This window comes from Canis lupus, chromosome Y (assembly GCF_048164855.1).
Source record: "Canis lupus baileyi chromosome Y, mCanLup2.hap1, whole genome shotgun sequence".
Taxonomy (NCBI): Eukaryota; Metazoa; Chordata; class Mammalia; order Carnivora; family Canidae; genus Canis; species Canis lupus.
This window is the reverse complement of record NC_132877.1, coordinates 5,113,116-5,136,765: the sequence shown is the minus strand read 5'-3', so window position 1 is coordinate 5,136,765 and position 23,650 is coordinate 5,113,116. Positions and strand designations below refer to the sequence as shown.

At 38.5% G+C, this 23,650-nt stretch overlaps 1 long non-coding RNA gene across 13 annotated transcripts in view; it reads right to left on the bottom strand.

The window, feature by feature from the left end:
- LOC140629081 (uncharacterized) overlaps positions 1-23,650 on the bottom strand; it is a 528,858-nt gene that overhangs the window by 285,964 nt on the left and 219,244 nt on the right. For 8 of the 13 annotated variants that reach the window (XR_012026945.1, XR_012026948.1, XR_012026947.1 and 5 more), the window contains 4 exons: positions 22,296-22,466; positions 19,458-19,592; positions 17,921-18,123; positions 13,781-14,150 (listed from right to left, as the gene is read on the bottom strand). This is a non-coding gene — a long non-coding RNA (uncharacterized lncRNA). The remainder of the gene's footprint in view (positions 1-13,780; positions 14,151-17,920; positions 18,124-19,457; positions 19,593-22,295; positions 22,467-23,650) is intronic. The other 5 variants (XR_012026949.1, XR_012026954.1, XR_012026952.1 and 2 more) reach the window with 5 other exon arrangements.

Genomic DNA, 23,650 nt, shown 5'->3' with positions numbered 1-23,650 from the left:
AACAGTAGTGTAAGAATAGATGTTTGTATACCTAAGAAAGCTATCCAGAGAAGTAAGATTTAAGAACAGATTTGAGAATTAGCATAGACAGGTAGAGAGGGAAACTGCAGGTCATTAAGAATGACCAGAGGTGCCCCTCGGTGGCATAGTCAGTTAGGTGCCTGACTCTTGGTTTTGGTTCAGATCATGATCTCAGGGTCATGAGACTGAGCCACACATTGGCTATGGGCTCAGCATGGAGTCTGCTAAGGTTTCTCTTTTGCTCTCCCTTGCCCCTCCCTGTGCATGCTTGCTCTCTCTTTCTCTTTCTTGCTTTAAAATGAATAGATAAATCTTAAAGAACAAACAAACAAACAAATAAACAAAAAGAATGACCAAAACACCAAAACATGGAGGGCACAGTAGGATAAGGTGGAAATTTACAGGTTACCAGGGGCAGGATTATAAAATTTCCCCTCCAATTATGCTAAAGAAGTAGGATATTATCTGAAAGTTAATAAGGAACCACTGAAAGAACTGAACAAAGGGATTTATGCAACAGATTTCTTTTTGCTTCTCACTCCAATAGTAGTCTGGAGTATGATTTGGTGTGGGAATAGTTTAAAGATATACCTGTGTCTTACCTTACACAGGTAAGACATAATTTGTAGTGTGTTACGATAATTAAAATTTTTTTTAAAATTTTTTATTTATTTATGATAGTCACACAGAGAGAGAAAGAGAGGCAGAGACATAGGCAGAGGGAGAAGCAGGCTCCATGCACCGGGAGCCCGACGTGGGATTCGATCCCGGGTCTCCAGGATCACGCCCTGGGCCAAAGGCAGGCGCCAAACCGCTGCGCCACCCAGGGATCCCCGATAATTAAAATTTTTAAAGTGGCAGCTGGTGCAATGCAGAGATGGCTTGCAGAAATAATAAGCAGATTGAATCTTTAGGACTTAGAATGTGATTAAACATCAATTTATTAAACATAAGGGGGAAGACAGAAGCTATAGGCAAGCTTGGGACATGATCCATTATGTAGATGGTGGTGCTTTTAATCCAGGAGAGGATGTGGAAGGTACAGATTTGAAGGAAACAATACACTGGTTTTTGAGAATCTTTATTTTAAGGGGCCCTTGGTAAAACCAGAGAAGTCTAACAGTTTCTAGGCTATAAGGATGAGTAAGTTGGAGGGTTTCATGACAGAGCTAGAACTTTGGGAGTTATCCAATCAGTGGTGTCTACATGGGAACTGTGGGGATTTGGGAGAAAGTTTCCCTTACTAGGAAAATATGTAATATTTGTCAGCAAATGTAGCTGAGAACACTATTTTGGTGAAAACACTATTTATAGGAATTTGTAAGGAAGTACATCTTGAAAAGAAAATTGAGATGGAAGAGTCAAAGAAATAGGGGAAAAATCATCACAGAAAATGAGTAGGTCATTGGAAAGAAGTCAACAAAATGGAGCTTGGGCAGACTTCTGTGGCTCTGAATTTCTGCCTCCACATCTCCATCAGAAACATCCCAATCATTCTCAGGCACAATTCAATCTAAATAATTCTGTTGAGACCCTCTTCCTAAAGCATAGGGCTCTACATTTTATCCCATCATGCTAACAACCATGATATGGTTTTTGTGAAGTCATGGGGATGGGCTGACAGTACAACTCTTAAGTCAGCCTTCAAGGCCTCTCAACACTTAGTCCCAAACAATCTGTACCTCTTCCAAAAAGGAATCCACCTTTCCCTCTCCTCTGCCTGTACATCACTGCCTGTGGGATACTCTGACAGAAATAAGTTTTATAATTCACTTTTCTCTGGATGCATTTGTTTGTGCTTCTCTCTGCCCCACTAGAATTCTGAAAGTTTTGAGTGTAGTATTTTGCACTTAATAAATGGAGAAATTACTGTCAATTTTGTTAAGTCCTAATGGCGATTATCTTAAGGGCTGAATTCTATCATTTAGAAATACAGAAATTTTAGGAGCCAAAGGACTTTAGAGATCCTTTAGGTCAAGCAGCTCATTTCCCAGACAAAACCAAGACCAAAAGTTATTTGCTCAAAGGCATGAAGCAATCAGTGCCAGAGCAGACATAAGCATCAGCTCTTGATATAGTACAAAATGAAATTGAAAATTATTTCACCTCATAAAATTAATGTAATTTTGGTGAAATCCATGCTGAAAGATCTCAGATAAAGTGTCATAAATTAAAATACTTATGAAATCCTTTTGACCAGAATTTACTGGCAGTTGTTTGCACTACAAAATAAAATGTGTTATTTACATATATAAAATTTATTATGATTAGCTTGCAAACTATAGCTTACAAGTTAGAAAAATATGTTTCTATTTTAACTGTTTTCTAATTTTAGGGGTTTGTAATTGCATTTACAAAGTCCCTGGTTTCACCCAGCATCTTAAAAACATATTTAAATTATGACTTTAGGTTCTCAAATGAGTGACAAAGGTCAGTCATGTCTGCTCAACGCTAATAAATTAGTCCAAAACTGGACAATCTGACTTCAATAGAAACAGATACTTCTAACAAAGTGGGAGAAAGATAGTGCTGGTGGATTAAACCACAATTACATTTTTAAATATCACCGTTCCTCGGAAAACATCACTATGGCCGGAAAAATCATACTTACTTAAAACTCACTCTTGATCCCTGAAATGACATTCTGTAACTCCAACATATGGCGTACTTCTTTTCTGAGTCAGTCATTTTATCTTAGATGCCCTTTAAAGCAGCATTCCTGGATGTTAAAATGATGTAGGACTTTTTATTACATTTACCAGCCAATTTGCTGATATATATATCACATGCAGTGATCCCCTTTCCTAAGAAGAAATTCCTAGTTTTAATTTACATGTTTAGAAAGTTATATGCTTGAAGTTTTAAATCATGTGGTTTTATAACTTAAGCTAGCGAGTTACAAATAATCTTGTGAGGAAGAAAAAGTCGTATTTTAATGTAAATGTAACTTCTTGGGCCCCCCACTGTCACTTTAGATTTTGCAAAACAGCAAATGAGTTCCTGTTTTTAATTTACCTCCAGGCAGTCTTTGGCTTACTTGGAGGCTGATGATCTCTAGACTGAAAGGGGAGGCCTTCAAGTAGGTTGTCTGCAACCTATTAGTTCTAGAGTTGAGTGTCTACCCTTGGCTGCCTACTTATAACAGAGAGAAGGTAATTACCTAGTTAACGGGAAAAATAAAATTTGACCCAAATTATCCCAGCGATTGCTTTGTTTGAAAGAGGAGCCCAGACTGGTATGTAAATGACATTGAGAGATAAGGTATAGGAAGAGATCAAGTAACAGCATCCCTACATCTCCTGTGGGCTGCTGGCGACTAGGTCACTTGCAACACTGCGCTGACAAGGTCAAGGGTAGGCTAAATCCCCTAGTGGGTGGCTGTGCTCTGAGCCTTCGCCACAAGCTGCACTTTTAACTCCAGCTGTTTCAGAATACACTTATCTTAAATATAGGAAAACAGTTATAATTATCTATACACAGCTGGGCATATGCATATCACTGGGGAAAAGTAGAAGTGACTGTATGACATAAACGCAGGTAACTGGGAAATAAGTTATAAAGTTATTCCATTACAATGGACAGTTTCTTCCATACGAAGACTGTTTGAGGATGATTCTTCAGTTGGCGCTCTGACGGGCTGCCGATGGACGTCTATTTAAAATCGTGTTTCTGTAATCGGCCTCATTAGTTTTCTGAAGAATGTGCGCACTCGGCCCCGTGTGTCAGTCGGGAAGTCACGCGGCCTGGCCTTTCAGTATAAACCTGCAACGCTGCAAACCACTTTCTTAGCAGTAGCTGACATCATATTTGTGCAGTGATCATGAAAGGTAGGTGGGGGATTGTAATATCCGCGGAGAAGTGTTTTGAGGACATGCGAGCTGTGCTTCTTGGGTCACCCTTAGTTCCTGCTTCAAAACCAGCATTCAACAGGATGGCTTCTGCAAGCAAGCAGTTAGCTCATGCGTGCGTTTATTATCCTAACCTTACTTTCCTTTATTCTAATTACCTCTATTTTCCCTAGGCCATTGTAAATGTTTCTGTAAGTTACCACTAATTGTCTGAGGGTGAGGTAAGCCCAATAAACCTAATTGAATAAACGAGTTAAAACCAGTAAGAAAAGTGACCGCACATACACTGCCCTTTGGGAGCTAGTAAGATTTATTTATCCATCATTCCTCTCCTTCTGCTCAACCTCTGAAATCACAGGGAAACGTGAACATTGGTTATTTAAAACGCAGCACAATACATCTTGGCAAGAACCTTTCAGATGCATTGACATTGACAGCGGAAAACCCAGGCAGCAGGCAACGTTGACCTTCTCACTGTCAGCTGCCCTGTCTCCTAGAGGATCTCAACACCACTCTCGGTGCTGGGAAACACATCATTTACTCTGCTGGTATGCATACTCACTTGAGCTACAATACAATTTAGTCCAATTCACATTATTAAATCAAGGAAAAAGCAAAGTGTCCTTAAAAGAACTCTTCAGTTGAGGAAGTTGACAGGAAGAAATCAATTGCTCCTTCTAATAATATTAGTTCCAAACATGCCGGCTATTGGAGTAGGACACTGCAGAACCCTTCCAGTGGCTTCCAACAGGAATTTCTACAGTGATGGAAATATTTTATAATTGCACTTTCTGAGATGGAAGCACATTTGAAAGGTGGCTAGTACAACCGAGGAACTGATTTTTAAATTTTATTTAATCTTGAATAATGCAAAACTGGATAGAAAAGGTGTAGACTTTGGACAAACGAACATTGATACTCCATTCTGACATCTCATTGTTTATGTTGTTTGCCTGTCCTTGCTATCTTTTCTAGTTATTTAGTAGTTAATTGAATAAAATCTCTACTTCTGTATTTTTTAAAAAAGATTTATACATTCATTTTTATAGAAAGAGAGGTGGAAGGAGCAGGGAGACTCTCAGGCTGACTCTCCACTGAGTGCGGAGCCTGACTGGAGGCTTGATTTCAGAACTCCAAGATCATGACCTGAGCCAAAACCAAGAGTCAGACACTCAACTGACTGAGCCACCCAGGTGTCTCATCCTGTTCTAGATTCTTAATGCCTAAAAGCATCACATCTGCAAAACCAAAATGGGTCAAGCTTACCTGGTATCCTAAAAAGAAAATGATGCATGGATACTGTAAAGTTCCTTTATAGTAACTGATATAATTTAAGTTCTAAGATCAACTCTACTACATTTATCTGGTTCATTCACAGAGAATTTGAAAGCAGAAAATATCTGAAGACATTGTAAGACTTAAGATTTTGCCTAAAGATTGTTACTATCATTTTACAAATATAAAAATGAACGTAAGGAAAAAATAACTCCAATATTACAAATCTCTATGTAGTCTGCTTTACATGAAACCACTCCCCTTACACTTGGACAATGTACTAATACGATTTGTTACCAGTTCATGACATACTGGTTTTGACCACTTTGGAGTATTTTTTAATTGAATGAGATGCAATTAATGGTGTTTATGAGGTATAGCAGGGTCCATCTCTTTAGCTATGATTATGACAGAAAATTAGAATTACCAGTCTTGGGGTTACTTAAGACTTTCCTAATTTGAGTTATGGTGCCATCTGCTTTTCTATATATCCAGCTAGACTCTGAAAAGCCATTCTGACTCATATTTCACCTTTTTCCTCTCCCCATGAATCCACATATGCATCAAGTCCTAGAGATTGAACCTTACCACTTCACTGAAATCTGTGCCCCCTTGCCTCCCCTCAGCCCTTGCTGTGGTTCTATCTTACATTAGATTCTGTTTATACTTTCTTAACACCCACCAGCCTCTGCTCTAGGTCCTCCAAAGGTCTGTCACCAAAAGTTAATGTCTTCTCTGCCTAGAGTTAACTCCGTATCATGATCTACCTTGTTAAAAAATAAAACAAAACAAAATACACATATGCAAACTTCACTTCCAGAATAAAATAAAAACTCTCCTCTTTAGATTAATATTTAATATCCTCCAACATACTAATTTGCCTATTTATTAATGCCTTCATATAATATCTTTCCCTATAAATAATTCCTAGCACTATAGGTTAATAGTAATCAGGACCAATGCTAAGGAAAATAACAATAATATACAAAAAAAAAAAAGTTATGGACTGTGATAAGTAGCAAAAAAGGAAACTAAGCAGTGTTGACCTAAAGCATGTAGCCTCATGACTGAATCTACGAGTTCAGGAAGTACTTTATGGGAACGTGACCTTAGAATGAAGATCTCATGAGTACATAAACAACTAATCTTGGAGAAGGAGGAGGAGAGAAGGAAGAAGATTGCAGGGGAAGGAACAGTGTTTATGTACAAAGGGGTTTGGCCAGAGGAAGCAGCGTCTGCTCAAGAAACTGAAAAAACTCTGTGTTGTTGTTCAGGAAGAAAGACCAGAACACCAGTAACCAGTAAGCCTGGAGCAATAACTTGGAACCAGAACTGGTAGGAACAATGGTAAAGATTAAGGAATTCTCCAGGTGACAGGGGATCAAGGTGGGGCCTAATCACCTCTTTACAGATAACTGTTTCTGCTGTATTGAAAAAGGATTGAGGGCAGCCCAAGTGGTTCAGCGGTTTAGTGCCGCCTTCAGCCCGGGGTGTGATCCTGGAGACCCAGGATTGAGTCCCATGTCAGGCTCCCTGCATGGAGCCTGCTTCTCCCTCTGCCTGTGTCTCTGCCTCTCATGAATAAAGAAATAAAATCTTAAAAAAGAAAAAGAAAAGAAAAAGGATTGATCAGTGGTATCCTCAGTAAGTTACTCCCAGGAAAGACTTGACAGCAATTTGTGATACACTCATGGACATGGTATAGCATGGTGTGAGAGGTATTTAAAAGGAAACATTGGCAGATGGATGCAATGTGGACGGTAGGAAGGGCGACAGTCAGGGACTCCCTTGAGGTCAATACTGGTTCATTTAGTCATGTTCAAATTCCAGGTGCCACTGAGACACCCAAGTGCAGATGTGAGGGACACATAAGGAGATGTGAGGGACACAGAGAAAGTACATGGGGGACATCCACATTTAGGTAGCGCTTGAAGCCTGGGGCATGGTGGACACTGCCTGGGATGAGCTCTACTCCTGAGCTTGGCTTTCAGAAGGTGAAAGTGGCACTCGTGCTGCTGGTGGTAGAGTTACATCTGGCCCATAGGTCTACTTTCTTCAGCCATCAGGGCATTATAAAATGCAATTTAGCTTTTATGTGCACTTGCCATAATGAGCACCAGGTAATGTATGGAGGGGTTGAATCACACTATATTGCACACCTGAAACTAATACAACATTTTATGTTAACTGGAATTTAAATAAAAAATATAGATTGTTAGGCTCTAGTTCAGTCTCTCTAAATCACAATATCCAGGGTTATGCCCTGGAAATCTGCATTTCCAAAAAGCCTTCTATAGGATTTTAATGTGGGTGGCTGATGTTTCTGTTCTTGACTCTTTCATTTTCCTTATGCAATTTTAAAACTATCCTTCTATTCACACTCTATCCTCTTTATATTCTAATACATAATTTTTTTCAGGATTATGAAATTCAGGATAATTTTTCATTATCACAAGGATAATGTGAGACAAATAATCTTGACTATTTCTTTTTCATAAATAAAAGCTGTATATTCATCCCAGAATTTATGACCAAGAAAAGATTGTTAAGGATTCTAAATTTAAGGGTTTTTTTTTTTTCCTCTTCTCAACAGAATTAAAAAGATAGACCATCTCCTTTTAATTAGTAAAACAACATTTGCATGCATGGCCTTGAAGGAAAAAAATCTATTACAAAGATAGTAAGATAAATACTTAGACATGAATAATTCCAATTTCAAATACTATTTATCATATGGAAATCACAGACTAATTTAATAAAAAATACTGATATAAATTCTGTTTCTTCGATGTAAAAAGTATAAAAGTCCAAGTTTAATCTTATTCCTGGTCATTTCCTTGGCTATCCTGGATCAACCTGAGCAATCAGATTAGAATAAATTAACAAATATTCCTTTAGCTAAATATTAAAAGGTGCATACATATTTTTCCCAGGGTGTTTGTCAATGAAAAGTGTATCTGAGACTTCTCTAAAGTTCTGTACAATTTGGAGCAGGATCATTCTGGGCCACTCTTTGAGTCTTCCGTTGTGCTAAGATTTTGGTGTTCTTTCTCGGGTTTCCAAGGAGTCTCCAGTGAATTGGACTGAGTTTTATTTCTGTGTTCCCATGGTTGAAGCCTAATTTGATTGACAAGTGTTTGCAGAGAGGCTGCTGTGTGCCCAGGAATTTGGCATAAAGACCAAAAAATAACAGACAGCCTCTTTCCATGAGGACATTCCAGGATTCATGCAATAAATATGGTGCAAATACTTACAATGACCACTTATGAGAGGGTCAGGTAAGACTACGATGTTCTAACTGAATTACTTGGTCCAAGGTATATGGAAATGATGAGGATGCTGTGCAAAGAAACACCTCCCTATGGAAATGGTTGTCAGTGTTCTCCAGTCTCTATGTGAACACATGATGTCTGGATGACCCTTACCCTTGAGAAATGCTCCCTTTTGGATATCACCATTTGTTTTATTTTCAAAATTAAAAGAACATCTTAGGAGTGGAAAAATACAAAACAGAGGACACACTAACTTTAAAGTCACAGTAGTAAAAATCAGGCTGATATTCATAAATATTATACTGTAAGCTGACATAAATCTATGAAAAAGAAAGAGTTCTCTCTCAAAATAAGAGATTTTGGTGGCTTCAAATTTCTCTTGGGATTTCATTAGATCTCACTTGCTTACTGATTACAGAAAAAAGGCAGTGAGTTCTTCTGGTGGCTTACTGCAGCCCAACTGCCCTTGGGGCACTTGATGACAACTCTGTCATTGTGTCCTTTTTTTTTTTTTTTTAATAATGGATATAGATTTCACAACATACAATGTTACATTAGTTTTAGGTGTACAACAGAGTGATCTGACAACTCTCTTTATTATGCTATGCTCACCACAAGCATAGCTATCATTTATCACCAAACCACACCATTACAGTACAATTGACTATATTCTCTATGATGTTCCTTGTAACCCCATGATTTATTTACAATCCTGAGACAAGACCTGAACTGTGATCAAGAGTCAGATGCTTGACCAACTGAGCCACTCAGGTACCCTCTCAGCTTCATTTTAAATCCATAAACAGTGATGCTATATAATCAACCTGTATACTACCAAACATTCAGGTTACAAAGTATCTTTCAAGGATTGTATTTTAAACACTTCTTATTTAAAAATACTGTTCTCTCTCTTACAATGCATGCTAGTAATTATAAGGACTTGAAGCATATTTTATGAGACATTCATCATACCCCATAGTTCACTCTTGAGTGGGATGCTTTGGAAATTTTAAGACCAAACTGAGAGACCAAAATGCAAACATGTCAGTCATCTACAATCACTGGAGTCAAACTGATGTTCAAATCACAAATGTGATGTCGTATTACTCATTATAATGACTTGTGTGTGAGGGTGATCATGCCCAGGAATTTCTAAGGTCCTGCTTTCCTATTTACACATAGTAGAGCTGTTTGGTTGCAAGTCTGTGAATATGCCTAAATCTCTCTGTTTATGTCTCAGCTGCTGTCATGTTTTCAGGATAGAAACAAATCCTGGGCTCTGTCCAGTCTCCTGTGGTGCTGATCATCACCAAGATGGCCAAGACTGCTCATATCTCTGGGGTCCAAATACTACTTGTCCTCTGTGCTCTGAGGTCACTATTTATGGGTCCCTCTCAGCCACAGTAAAAGCATAATTGAAGCCTCATCTCTACAAACACACATTTCATCTTCACTTTAAGAAAAAAGAAACTCTGGAATTGGGAAATGATGCATGGGACTTTGCTCTTCTAGGACATGTGGAGAAGGAAGAGATTTAATTTTTCTCTGGGGGTAAAATCCTTTCTGAAGCAGTATTTAACCGTTGACTTGTCATTTCATACTGGCTGTTACAGGGGCTAGAATTTCCCCTTTCCGTCTCACTTCTCTGTTCTTTCTACCAACCAAAGGCATCCAAGCATGGATTCCAGGGCATTCCAAAGCTCTGAGCCAGCTTCTCTCTGGGCATGAAGATAGACTTCTTGGGTTCACAATTCATCTGTGCTTTAGTTCTAGAAAACTAAGACGACCATTAGCTGGAGGCTACATTTAGGGTTTTAAAGTTTCCTTTGGGAAAATGTAGGCCAATAACCCTACACACATCTTTCCCATTCCCACAAGTAAAACTCCGACTGCATTCCAAAGTGATTTTCCCTTGGGCCAAGAACAAAATGTGAAACACAGAATGGGAAAGAGTTCAACTTTAACGTTGTGATCTTGTTCCAAATCCAAACTCACAACAACTAAGAAATGTTGTATAGTGCTATGTTTACAATATCTAACAAATGTCATTGGTATGCCATCATCTTTGAGTTACTTAGATATTATGATAAAATATCTATATTTAAATACTTTGTTTCTTCACTAACTCAATTAAATATTTAATACCTAAAATATTTGAGACCAGCAGATACAATGAATTTAAAATGTGATATATTTCTTTTAATTGTACCACATTCCCATATTAAAGAGAGTAGACCATGAAACTACATGTTATTTCACAAGAGAGTTAACTCCATTGTATATTATTTGTGAAATTTGTCTCCCATGTAAAAAAATTCATACTTCCCAAAAGTCTCTTTCAAGTTTACATGACGTTTCTAGTCTATCAGTCCTTATACATACTTAGTTTCCAGTAACTTAAGTTTAAAAATATAAGTTATAGTTCTGTAGTTACATACAGGTCTAGTGTTAATATCATAACTGGAATTTTTAACACCCTGCACTGATTTGAAGCATGCTGGTTGTATTAGAGGCGGTACGTCTGAAATTACGATAACCAGTTCTCATAAAAGCCATAGCCTGCCATGCAACACCTGAGCCTCAGAAGGAATATGTTGAAAATAAATATTATCGTGTTGATCAGAAGAAAAACTATAACATATTTCATTTAAATGTGGGACAAAGGTGTAAGATACTATGAGCATTTTTAAACACCTAGAAAACCTAAACAATTAAATGATAGTTATTAAAAAAGAGATAGCAAAATATGTGAAGAGAGAGAAAGGTGAGGGAGAGAATACAGATAAATTATAAACAAAGAATATGTACTTCCTAATTTGTCTTGATGTCACTGGGGAGTCCCATTGACTGTCCTGACAGACAACAGTCTTTACAGCTTTGGCTCCAATATCATAAGTCATGACTGCAATGTGGTATTATAATATTTAAGTCAAAAAAAAATCTGAAAGAACAAGTCCCATTAGAAAATCTATTTCCATTCGCTGTCAATTCCATTTCTGACTCTACTCCTTTTACTCTGCTAAATATGGAGCCAAATTGATTCTCCATCATAGAATTCACTTCAGCAATTTCTCTTAATGTGAGCAGCAAGAGATTAAAAGGCAAAATGAAGATTCTGTGAAGTGCAGTGCTTCTGCCGCAGAGTCCGCACAGATACAGACAGATGGAGGTAAACAGTCTATGGGATTCCATCCATCTCTAGAAGACAGAAGGCTCTGTAATAGCCACATACACACAAAAAGTCAGAACTCTACACTTGCAACTGTTATAAATTTCAAATGACTGCCTTTTTTCATCCTGTGGCCATAAAATAAGCACTGTAATTCTCAGGTTGTAGATCTGGCCAGTTTTGAAATCGTCTACATTTACAATTCTCTATTTTTATCACATTACTGCAACCCAATTCATATCCTCCTTGCTGATGTGGTCTGACGTTTTTGTTGGCATGAGCTGAGTGGTGACAGATTCCTTCATTTCTGAATATCTTCCCAGCTCCTGACAAGCTCGATTTTGCGCCAACTCACAGCATATGTGCTTACCCCACACTTTTCAAAGAAAGTACTATTTTAGGAGCACTTTTGCCTTATTGCAGCTCTTTATCTCCTCACCTGTGCATTTCCTTTGCCTTTATTTCTTGAATTAAAATGTAAAAGGCAACCAATTACACAGCTGGTGTGAAGGAGAAAAAGGCACAGATGTGCTGCTCCTGTGGCAGAGTCATTCCTTGAGAGATGCTGTAGTTGTACAATGGCCCGACGCAAGAGTCCCTGCTCGGATCCCCACACCTCAGATGTAAAAGTTCACATCCTGGGCAGGGCAAAAGGGTTTCTGAAAGATGTCAATAAAGTTACTGATCGTTTCATTTTGAGTTAAGGGAAAGGGAGGTTATCCTAGTGGGTCTGATCCTGTCACATGGAGTCCTTTATAAGCTGGCATTTTCTCTGGTTTGTCACCAGAAGGGGAAGTCACAGATATGCCAAGCATGAGAAGGTGTCAATGACTTCTGGGTGCCTTTGAAGGCAAGTGAGAGTGGTCCTTGCCAAATATCCAGCCACAAAGCAAGGACCTCTGTCCTACAAGAAGCTGGATTCTTCATGCATGTGCATGAGCCTGGAGACTGAGTCTCTTCCAGAGCCTAAAGATCAGAGCCTACCCTTTGACTTCAGCTTTCTAAGGCCTTCACCAGAGAATTCAGCAAGATGTTGCTAGATTTCTGACCTGGGGAATTGTGAGCTAATAACAGTTGTTTATTAGCTAATAATAGGTATTGTTTGAAGCCCCCCAGATTTGTGGTAATGTGTTACACCATGAGAGAAAACTATAGCAATGTCTTCTATCCAAACTAAGGATCCGCGATTTAGAAATCAAGTGTCCATGATTAATTCTCTAGCTTTTTGCTTAAAGTCATACTGCTTGCACTATCTACACTAGCTCTCAAACTCATCCCTTTCTGATTTTCAGCCTGGACTTTGGTGAAACTTCTGTGAGAACCTCCTCACTCCTCATATACAGTCTCTGCTCTGAGGTCCCTCTTATTCTCCACCACTAGACTCACCTTTCAGAAACACAGCTGTGACCATGCTATGTTGATAATTAAAAACTATTCATTAATCATTATTATATGCTTTATTAGTTGTAAAACTCTCCTGATGGGACTCATATTCTTTGAGACCTGTCTGCTGTCTACTTTTCTGGCATTATTTCCCTTCTCTTGACATCATGCACCTTTTGCTCCATTGAAATGGATGCATTTGCTCTTCTTCTAGCATGTTCTAAGTTCTGCCTTTGCACAAGTATGAAACACATGCCAAGCAAGACATTGCCTGTTCTTTACACTGACTTCAGATGTAACCTACTGCATGAAGACCTCCTGTGTAGTATGAATGTCTCTTCCACTTCTAGTTTCCTTGGCACAAGAATATGGCCCTGGGAAGTCTATGCCTCACCATCCAGCTTCTCTTGTAGCCTTCTGAGCTCATAAAATGCAAAATCTACATTGTATTTATCCTTCTATTCCTTCAAGCACTTGGTTCAATGCTTAAGGTTGTGCAGATTCCCCAAAACAATGAATCTGGGCACGTAGTAAAGAGTATCTAAGGATATGCAGGTCTCCTTAAAATAAAAATACAATACACATCTAAGTTTTAAAAATGCCAGAGCCCAGGACATCATACACCAAATGATCTAACATTTTGTGGTCATGGTTGTTGTTTGTTCACTGACTTTTCAAAGAAGGGAACAAAGAAAAGAATACAGGAAGATTAGACTCAAGTGGCATAAAAATACCAAACGCTGAGTGGCTAATTCCTAGTAGTAGTGAGATGAAATGAAATATAAAACACCTTACTTTTACGTTGTACCTACCTCACAAATTAAGTCCTCACTGTTGTTGCACAGGTTAGGCCTATTTCTCTTAGTGACTCCCAGCCTGCTTTAATGAGTCCGAGCTCACGATGCCCAGCTGATGTTTCATCTGCTGTTTTGCTCAAACTTCCAAAAATGTGCAATTCCTTTGCTGCGGGCATCCTTTGCTCCTTAATTTTCAATCTAATTTAGGCAAACAGTTGGGGTCAGATGTAAAATAAATGTGATGAATGCAGGATGGATGCAAACTCCAAAATCTAGGAGTCCTTACTTGGAAGGTATTTTCTTTGCTCTTATTCAAAGAGAGAGAAGACATCATTCTGCAGCCTTAAGTTCATTAGGCAGACTCTCAGCTTCCATGTCCATGATTCTAGAAAAAAAGTGAAAACAAAACAATTGAGATTTAAAATAAAACTGCTGAAGAAGTAGGTGTTTGAGATACACTTTCATACTTACAAAATCAAAATATTTTTGTTAAAATCTATACAAAAGGTATTTTTATATTCTGTGCTTTCAGAAGTTAGGCTAGATTTTTATTTATGAAACTTATTTCTAATAAAATCAGGTCAAGTTACAAGTGATTAGTGTAAATGTCACATAAAATGGAAACATTTCATAGGAAAAGAGTACCTTTAGTAACTGGAGGTTTTTGTTTGTGAACAAATTTCAAAAAGGGCATATTTCATTTAGTGTTTTAAATGTTTCTTTATACTATGTTACAGTAGCAGGATAAAGAACATTAGTACGGAAGGAATGTTATAGATGGCTTATCCAATCTCTTCACTTCATGGGAGAAGAAAAAAAAGTTAATGTAATGTGGGTTTATTGTGCAAATTGTGTTGTGTGTCTCAGATCTGAATCATCAAACTGTATTACATGTATGAAAATGTGGTCACGGAGTTATGTTTCTGTAAGTTTAGTTATGCACAAATAAACTCTTGGCATCTTCTGGTTCAACATTGTGGGTGGAGAACAATCAGAAGTCTTTCCTCCTTCCCAGACACCCATTTAAAAACAACAGCCTCCAAGAAGGAACACAGAATTGGTAAGAAAATTAGAAGAAGTTCATCTCTGAACAAGAAACCCCAACAAGACTCTTCATGTAAGAAACTGAGCAGTGCAACCCATCTTCCAGAACACGTGTTTGATTATGTAATGATAATCAGACTCAGAGGACAAGAAGTAGAGGCCAGAGAGTAGAAGGAGCTGGGTTATGAAGGCTGGCTAGCAGGGAGATTTCCTAGGCAGTTTGTCACGCTGCCTCCCTCATGCCTGCACAAAACAAGCACTCAAGGGCTCCCTAAGTTTCCAAGTTGAAAGAGTGCCAGGAGAAAATGAATAACCAGGCTGAGTTCTGGTATCCCAGGGTAAGGACTATCCTTATTTTATCATTCAGGAACTTTGTAATATGAAATCCAACCCTCAAAAGCTCAATCCAACAAAACCTTCTACGTCCACAAATTGCTCATCTGGACTGAATACCTGGATGGCTTTCATGTTCACTGGGGAAAGCAATGGCAAAATAGAACATCATAAAACCACAGGGGAAGAAAGTCTCACCAACCACTTTGTACAATCAACCTCATTGTCTGAAAACCCCAGGTCACTACTCAGGAAAAAGTTAGGCAGAAGGTAAGGTAAAAAACAAAACAAACGCTCTGTACATTAAAGATAAAGCTGATCTCAAAGGGAACAGATGATTTAGGAAAGATAATCTCACACACACACACACACACACACACACACACACAGACCTAGCCCTCAACGGTATTCAGATCGTCTTGCATCTATTAACAAAAATTACATTTATGTGAAAAGGAAATCATGATAAACCCAGAAAGAGTACTTGCAAAATAAAAATATAAGGATGGAAATAATTCATTGGAAGAATGGAAGACTAAGTAAGGAAATTCCTAGAACATACAGCTACAAGATAAATAGATACAATTTGAGATATAAGTGATTTTGTTGCTCAATCAAAACCTTAGATCACACCAGTAAGGCTTATAAAGAAAGAAAACAAACAGGAATACATTATTTTTAAAACTATAAAGTCAGAAACACATGGTTTTAGGTCAAAAGTGCTATAAATGAATAACTCAAATCCTTGTGAAATTTCAAAATGCCAAGAATGAGATAAACTTCACAGACAGTAGAATATATAATCAGGGTAGATTATCTACAAGTGAATGAGATTAAGATTGGCCTTAGACATTTCACATATGAGTGTGGTTATATAAAATAAAGAGTATTATAAAGAACATATAAAATATCCCAGAGTTCTTAGGAAAAGTGATACAAACCCAGTCAAACTATTAATCAAGCCTGAAGGAGCAAAGCATAAACATTTTCTGGCTTCATAAAATTTATGTCCTACACAGTCTCCTTGATGACATAACTTGAAGATATATTTCAGGAAAATATGAAAAAGAGAATGTCTGGGTTCCAAGAAGTGCTTGAAGTAACCCAGGAGGGAGGAATAAGTAGAAGGGAGGGAGGGAAAGAAGGAAGCAAGCAAACAACATCTGAGAAGCTATCCTGGAGGCAAAGAGTCCAAATTAGGAGTAAAAATTTATGCATCTTTAGGAAAACAACAACAATAGCAAAAAACTAAATGAGAAATGGAATGGATTCCATCAGAGTTGTAAGTAATATGACTAAAAACGAAATAAGTAATGAAGTATATGGTTTATAAGGCGTGTGCTTATTCTTACAAGACACAGCGTTGTAAGAGCCCTGGACATTCCAGAAGATGGCCCACTGCCAACAAGAAACGTACATCAGGATGACTGTAAGTTTCCCATCTGAAGTGGACTACAGGGTCGGATGCGCTTGAGGAAGAGCAGAAAGGCATCCGTGCAGGAGACGTGCTCCCACCCGCCGCTGTGAGTGATGCTGGGCACGCTCCCTGAGCCCCCGCAAGAAAGCACCCCATGTACTCTGAGGTGTAGGCAGTGTTCACGCGGCCACGGCAGTGGCAACAGCACAGCTAAGGGAGGGCACGCTGCCTGAGGTGCTCACACTACTTCCAGGAGCCCGTGAAAATGTGCTGATTTCCTTAGTATCAGAAGAAAAACAACAACAACACATATTTAGGGTCAAATGAAATGTTTTGCTTTTCCCTTCTCACATCTGCACATGAATGAATACATGGCCGAGTACATACCTTTATAGGGCTGACTGTATAGGGTGTCTCCCTAAATGAGGACAGGTACCACCCAGGTGCAGCTGTGGGTCTAGGTTTTATGGACCTGTCATCTGGGGGTACACTGTCAATGTCCGATTCACAGCTTCCTCCTGGTTCTGTTTCTGCATGTTAATTTACTTTCATCAGCACTGGGTACATTCATTAAAACTAGCTCAAGGCAAGAGACAGGATCCTCCTTTTACTATTTGATTTCAGACATATTATTAAACTGTTTTCGGCTTTTGAGTATTTATACATTCCTGGATTATTACAAAGCAGAAGGATGGTTTCCTAATGTTACCAAAATTTCCCATCATCACAGCTCCAAACCACATATTGGCCACTTCATAAGAAACAAAAATCAACCCGTTGACATTGTGAGTTCAAGCCAATGCTGGGCCTTCTGTGATTCCACAGCCATGTTTTATTAATTTAAAGTGGGGGTGCCTGAAACATTTTCTGCAGACTATAACGTGGGTCGCTCCTCAGGGAAAATGCTCATCTAGAATGCTCTAGGAGTGTTCTGACTCGACACTGCAATGGACAAAGATATTTCTAAAACATGATGAAAAGTAACTATTTCGACCAGATAGCTCAAACAGGTCTTGCTAATCGAAGAGAAATGAAAGAAGAACAGAAGGACGGAACCTCAGCCTACTTATGACTCAAGACAGTTGTTTTGGCTCCTGATGCACATTCAAATCAACTTTAAAAAATGAGCTCTGAAAAACAGAGGGGCATTTCTCATAAGCTTCCTACCCTGTCACCCTGAGTTAGAAGCCACACTAGCATTTTTACAAACAAGTCTCTTGTTGACCTTAATGGGCAACAGGACACAGAAAAAAATGACTTGAAGCCACAAAGCTAGTGACACTGTACACATGGGACATATTATCCAAAAAAATTAAAAATGTGCTGGCCACGACCACCATACCTAGAACACTAGTACTGACCTGTGCCTTCCTTATGCCTTTAGCAGAAGTCTGTCCCAAATGTTCAACGTCTTCCTTAACATGCCCCATGTTCCACAAATGTCACAGATATTACTAAATCCATCTCTAAAATCAATCCTTGAAATTGACTCGTAATCATATAATAGCCATGTCGGGCCTATTTACAAATTGTAAGGTTGGATCTCACCAAGGACATAGTAAAGCTGAAATGAGACACACAAATTAATGTTAAGACTGAATTGTATTATAGGGATTTAAAAATATCTCATTCGGTTAAAAACTCCTGAAAACTAATTCCCTTCTGAACTCGTTTTCCAAATCAACTGGCCATGCTCCTCAATCAATACAGTTAAACAAGCACCACAAATCAGTACAGTTGATTTCCAAATACATGGCCCTGTAAAAATATGGTTGAATCCAACTTTTTCCCAATTTTACTGTGTATCTCCTCCAAAGAGTTAATTATTTTCTGAATTTTAGAATACTGTTCTCCATGTAAAATCACCTTTATACTGCTGCATTTTATAGAAGTTCCAGTGTGTGTTGCTAATTTCATCGAGTGACTCCCTATCTCTTTCATCATTGGCATAGTTTCAGATTATCTGGATTTTCAAACATGTGATTAGCTCCTGACTCCAGTCTTCTACGTACAGTTTAGATACAATTACGGCAAGCATTCCATATTACTTGGAAAGATCAAGGGAGTCTTTCTTGCTTATGTTTCCATTTCCTCCTCCCTCCTTCACACTGGAATATACTGGTAAAAAATTTATTTTGTAGAATCTACTTAATTATCTTTAAGTTAGTGACAGATTTAATGGTAATGCATCCTGGTCATATCATCTTATCTGAGGATCTCCAGAGTTGATCCTTCTGAAATTTACCAGTCTTAATTCTATTAATCTTAAATGTCTGAAATACACTGTACAAAGAAAGACTGATGGATACAGAGATCATAAGGTTTGGTAACGTTGTTCATAATATCCAAGTTATAAATCTTCCTTTGAAATTTCTGTGGCATTTTATTTCTCTTCACTTAGTTTCCAATTTGTATTTAATTCTTTTAAAGGATGACAGTAATATGTATCCACCCAAAAGGCATTGCCAAAAAAGAAAAATGACTGTTTTCATGAGCATCTTGAGGCAGAATATTTTTTTCTTATTACAAGTTAACACCATAAAAATTTGGTGTTACTTGTACACATTTAAGTAGAGGGGAGAATATGTAATTATTCATCTGATTACTGACTTGAGTTTTCTGCTTTATATTACTACAAAGTACTGAAGTCTGTATCTTTGCAAAACAAAATGACTCCGTGAAAAGGGCACATTGCATTAGATATATTAAAATACAAAATAGTCTCGGTGGACCATGAAAAGGATTACAAATTACACTTTTAAAAGGAAAATCAGTACCTATTTGTGTTACACTGCATTCTGTATGTATCTCTGAATATATAAACATATTTTTCCTTATATTCCCACGGGAAAATGAATCGAGTTTACAGCAACAAAGAAAACTAATTACAATGCTTACCATTATATTTCCTGCACATAAGACATTATTTGACTCACGAGTGGTTAACATGAAAGCCATTCTCATACTGTTCTAGAAGCACCATGGATGGCTGTGACCACACAGTATAAAACTATAAGCCCATGTGTTCAAAGCCTGTGCATATAGAAAAGATAGGAGAAAGTGTTAACAGATTCTAAAAATGTCAAGGTCATGGATGACTTCCTGAATCTGCTCTTTTTCTGTTTTTCATTATCATGTGTGACTTTTTTTTTTTTTAATGTTTTTTCAAAAGCATTAGGTTGAGGAGTGGAGGAGATGAAGAGGCAGGCCACAGGGGATTTCTAGGACAGTGAATCTATCTGTGTGACAATATGATAGTAGATACGTGTTGTTACATGTTTGTCCAAACCCACTGCACGTACAACCCCAATCATGAACCTTATGGTACACTGGGGATGCTGGGTGATCATGATGGGCCAATGTTCATCTTTAGTAAAAAATGTACTATTCTGGAAAGTGATGCCGATAATGGGGAAGACTATGTGTGAGGGAGCAGGTGCTCTATGAGAAACCTCTGTACCTCCCTCCCAATTTTGTTATAAACCTAAAACTGCCCTAAAAATTTTTTTTGAAATCACCAGGAATGGTGGCTCTGAGTTCAAAGAGCATACAGTCCCATGTAGTACATCAGCATTATCTACTACTCTTCTAACTTCTGAGAGTGGTTCGCAAAACTGAGCTGTGGGACACCTGGGTGGCTCAGTGGTTGCGCATCTGCCTTCAGCTCAGGTCATGATCCTGGGGTCCTAGGATCAAGTCCCGCATCGGGCTCCCCACAGGGAGTCTGCTTCTCCCTCTGCCTGTGTCTCTGCCTCTGTGTCTCTCATGAATAAATAAATACAATCTTTAAAGAAAACAAAAAACATGGGCAGCCTAGGTGGCTCAGGGGTTTATTGCCACCTTCGGCCCAGGGTGTGATCCTGGAGACCTGGGATCGAGTCCTACATCAGGCTCCCTGCATGGAACCTGCTTCTCCCTCTGCCTGTATCTCTACCTCTCTGTGTCTCTCATGAATAAATAAATAAAATCTTAAAAAAAAAAAACCCACAAAACTGAGGCACAGTTCTTAAAACAGCCATTATGCACGGCTGCTCTCAGTCTCTCAGAAAGGAGGGAGGACACTGCCCCCGCTACCAACATTACAGTATCTCCAGCTTCTGCAAATGCAAGGGGAGAATCTGCAAATATCTCTGCAGATGCTCTGGGCTTTCAAGGCTCCTTTTTTTCTGGGTTCTACATATCTGGGATCCACTATTGTATATTCACATGTTTAGAGAAATGTTATGTCAGCTGAGGATTCTCATGGGACATTTAAGTGCGATAAACATTCATTACAGTATTTTCTGGCATTTTAATCAATTAATGGGATGGATGATGTCTTTATCCATTATTTTTTATATAACATAATAACTGCTTTATTCATTTACAAAGGACAAAAACAGAAAATTAGAGAGAGATAAAAATCAGAGCAAATAAAGTTGTAAGTTTAGGCCCAATACATAAACCAAATGTGTTAAAAAGTGAAGTACTGCAGGCAGATGATAAGAAGGAAAATATCATAATTCTCTGGAAAAGGATATTCTAAGACCCATGAAGAAAACAGTAAATATCATTAATTGAGCCCATACCATATTTTAGTACTGGATGGAATATTTCATTTGTAAACCATCCCAATAACATTCCTGTTAGATACATGTGTCTATACTCATTTCCTCACAAGAAAACTCAAGTTCAAAAATCTCAGTACTTGCGAGGTCCCACGACTATACAGGGAGCAGATGGAACTCGCCCAAAAGCCTCCTTACCTATTGGCTCTTATGCCTTTATCACAATGTTCTTAATTGTTCTTGAAATATTAAGCCAAATAACCTCCTCCCAAACATTTACCAAAAGGGAACTGTCTTAACAAATCAAAAGTTATATCCCGGGAAATACACATAGCAGTAAAAATTGTGAAATGCCCACAGAAGAGATTAGCAGACAAGGTTTTGGTATTCTGATCAAAAGACCATCTTTAACTCACAATTTATAATTCTGAAGCACATTTGGTATTATGGAAAATGATGCTGATCAAGAAAGCAGACTGTAACATTTCATGAAGAATATAATTTCTAACACAGACAACCTAACTCCAGGGTGGCATTTTAAAATCATTTAATAATTGTTGTGGTTTTAAACAAATATTTTATTTATTTATTCATGAGAGACACATAGAGAGAGGCAAAGACACATGCAGAGGGAGAAGCAGGGTCCCTGCAGGGAACATGATGCAAGACTCCATTCCAGGACCCCAGGATCACGACCTGAGCCATGGGCAGATGCTCAACCACTGAGCCACCCAGGTGTCCTCAAAATTTTTGTGTTTTAAGCAGATTAGAATTCTGATGTTTTGGGATGCCTGGGTGGCTCAGCGGTTGAGCATCTGCCTTTGGCTCAGAGCGTAATCCCAGAGTCCCGGGATTGAGTCTCGGGATCCAGTCCCACATCGGGCTCCCTGCAGGGAGCTTGCTTCTCCCTCTGCCTGTGACTCTGCCTGTGTGTGTGTGTGTGTGTATGTGTGTGTGTCTCACAAATAAATAAATAAAATCTAAAAAAAAAAAAGAATTCTGATGTTTTAAAATTTAAATACCCTATAGCTTTTGAAAAATAGTAGCACTGAAAAATAGTAGTGCGAGTGGGTGTAGTTTGAACTTAATGAAAATCTTTAAGGAATCTAATTAAGATGTGATTAACAAAACAGATCCATTAAGCCTGCAGTTTTATAACGGAAGAAAAAACATAAGGGCTTTAATATACCTTTGGTCATTTAACACCTGCAGGAAGCATGAACCACCTTCTGCCATAACCCTGTGTTTTGGGACTGTTGCTGCAACCTCTCTGTATGAGTTTCCTTATCTGAAAAAGGGTGGGATTGGAGATCATCTCTTCACTCGCCTTCAGTGGTCATATTCTACAAGTGTATAAATCCTAGGAAGAAAACATAAAACAAGAAGCACAGTCATTGGCATGGCACTACATAGTATTAAGAGAATAGCTTTGGAGTTGTTAGTTGAGACAATCCAAAATACTGAACCTGCAAATAGCTCTGGATAAATTACATACCCCTGTACAGATTTCTAAGAGGTCTTATGAAGGTTAACAGTCTGTGATAGACAGGCAGGTTAAACCGGTCACGTTTAGGACTACATTTTCAGCCAAATACTGGCGTGTTCACATCATAGCTTCCTTCTGAGGGGACTGTCTCTGACATTTTTGAGCTCCTAGGCACACACAAAAGGGATGGGGCTCCTCATGGTTCGTGCTGGTGGACTGGCCCATGTGGTAAGAGTGATGAAAGACTCAGAAGGATCACAGCGCTGGAAAGACCACTGCACCTTGTCTGCCTGTCTCCCCCACGCCCTAATATTCTACGTCCAATACCTCACCCACAACTCAAGGTCACTGCTCTCACATGACCCACATAAGCCCATCTTCAGAATTTAGTCAGATAATTCCTGTTGTCTAACTGATACGTAAAAGGCACGTCTTTACATTCTTTTCCACTTATTATCAGACAGACTGATTAGATCCATCCATTTTATGCATACTTTAAGGTATTCACTATTATGATCCATGGCATAGATCCAAAAATATAAGAGAATGTATTTTTCTATTTGTGGATATTTGGACAGTTTCTAATTTAGGGCTGGAAATAAAAAATTCAAATGGAAAAATTCAACTTCCTGTGTATACATACTCCCTGATTTAACAGTACCAGCAAATGATGCCTCCAAAAGTTAGGCATGAAATGGAGGATGGGGTGCATTCATCCAGGATGATTTTTTTCAAACCCTCTTTGCTATCCTGACCCCCTATTTTTGCCACTAGTAACAAATTCAAATGCTTTAAAAGAGGGGTAGTCCATTGCCTATGTTCAAGCTGCATATTAAGTATACAAATCCACTCCATGATGCTCAAACCAAGTTACACCACGTGTTTCTTTTAACTGCTCTATATGCAGCTTCATTCTCTTCTGAATACTTTAGATTCTTCGCATCTGTCACCATCACGACTTATATAGACACTTCAAAGACATCTGATACGATTTTATGTATCTGTAGACTGTGTGTAATGCTAAAATCACAGCTTCTCGGAGCATCACTGCAGCGGCC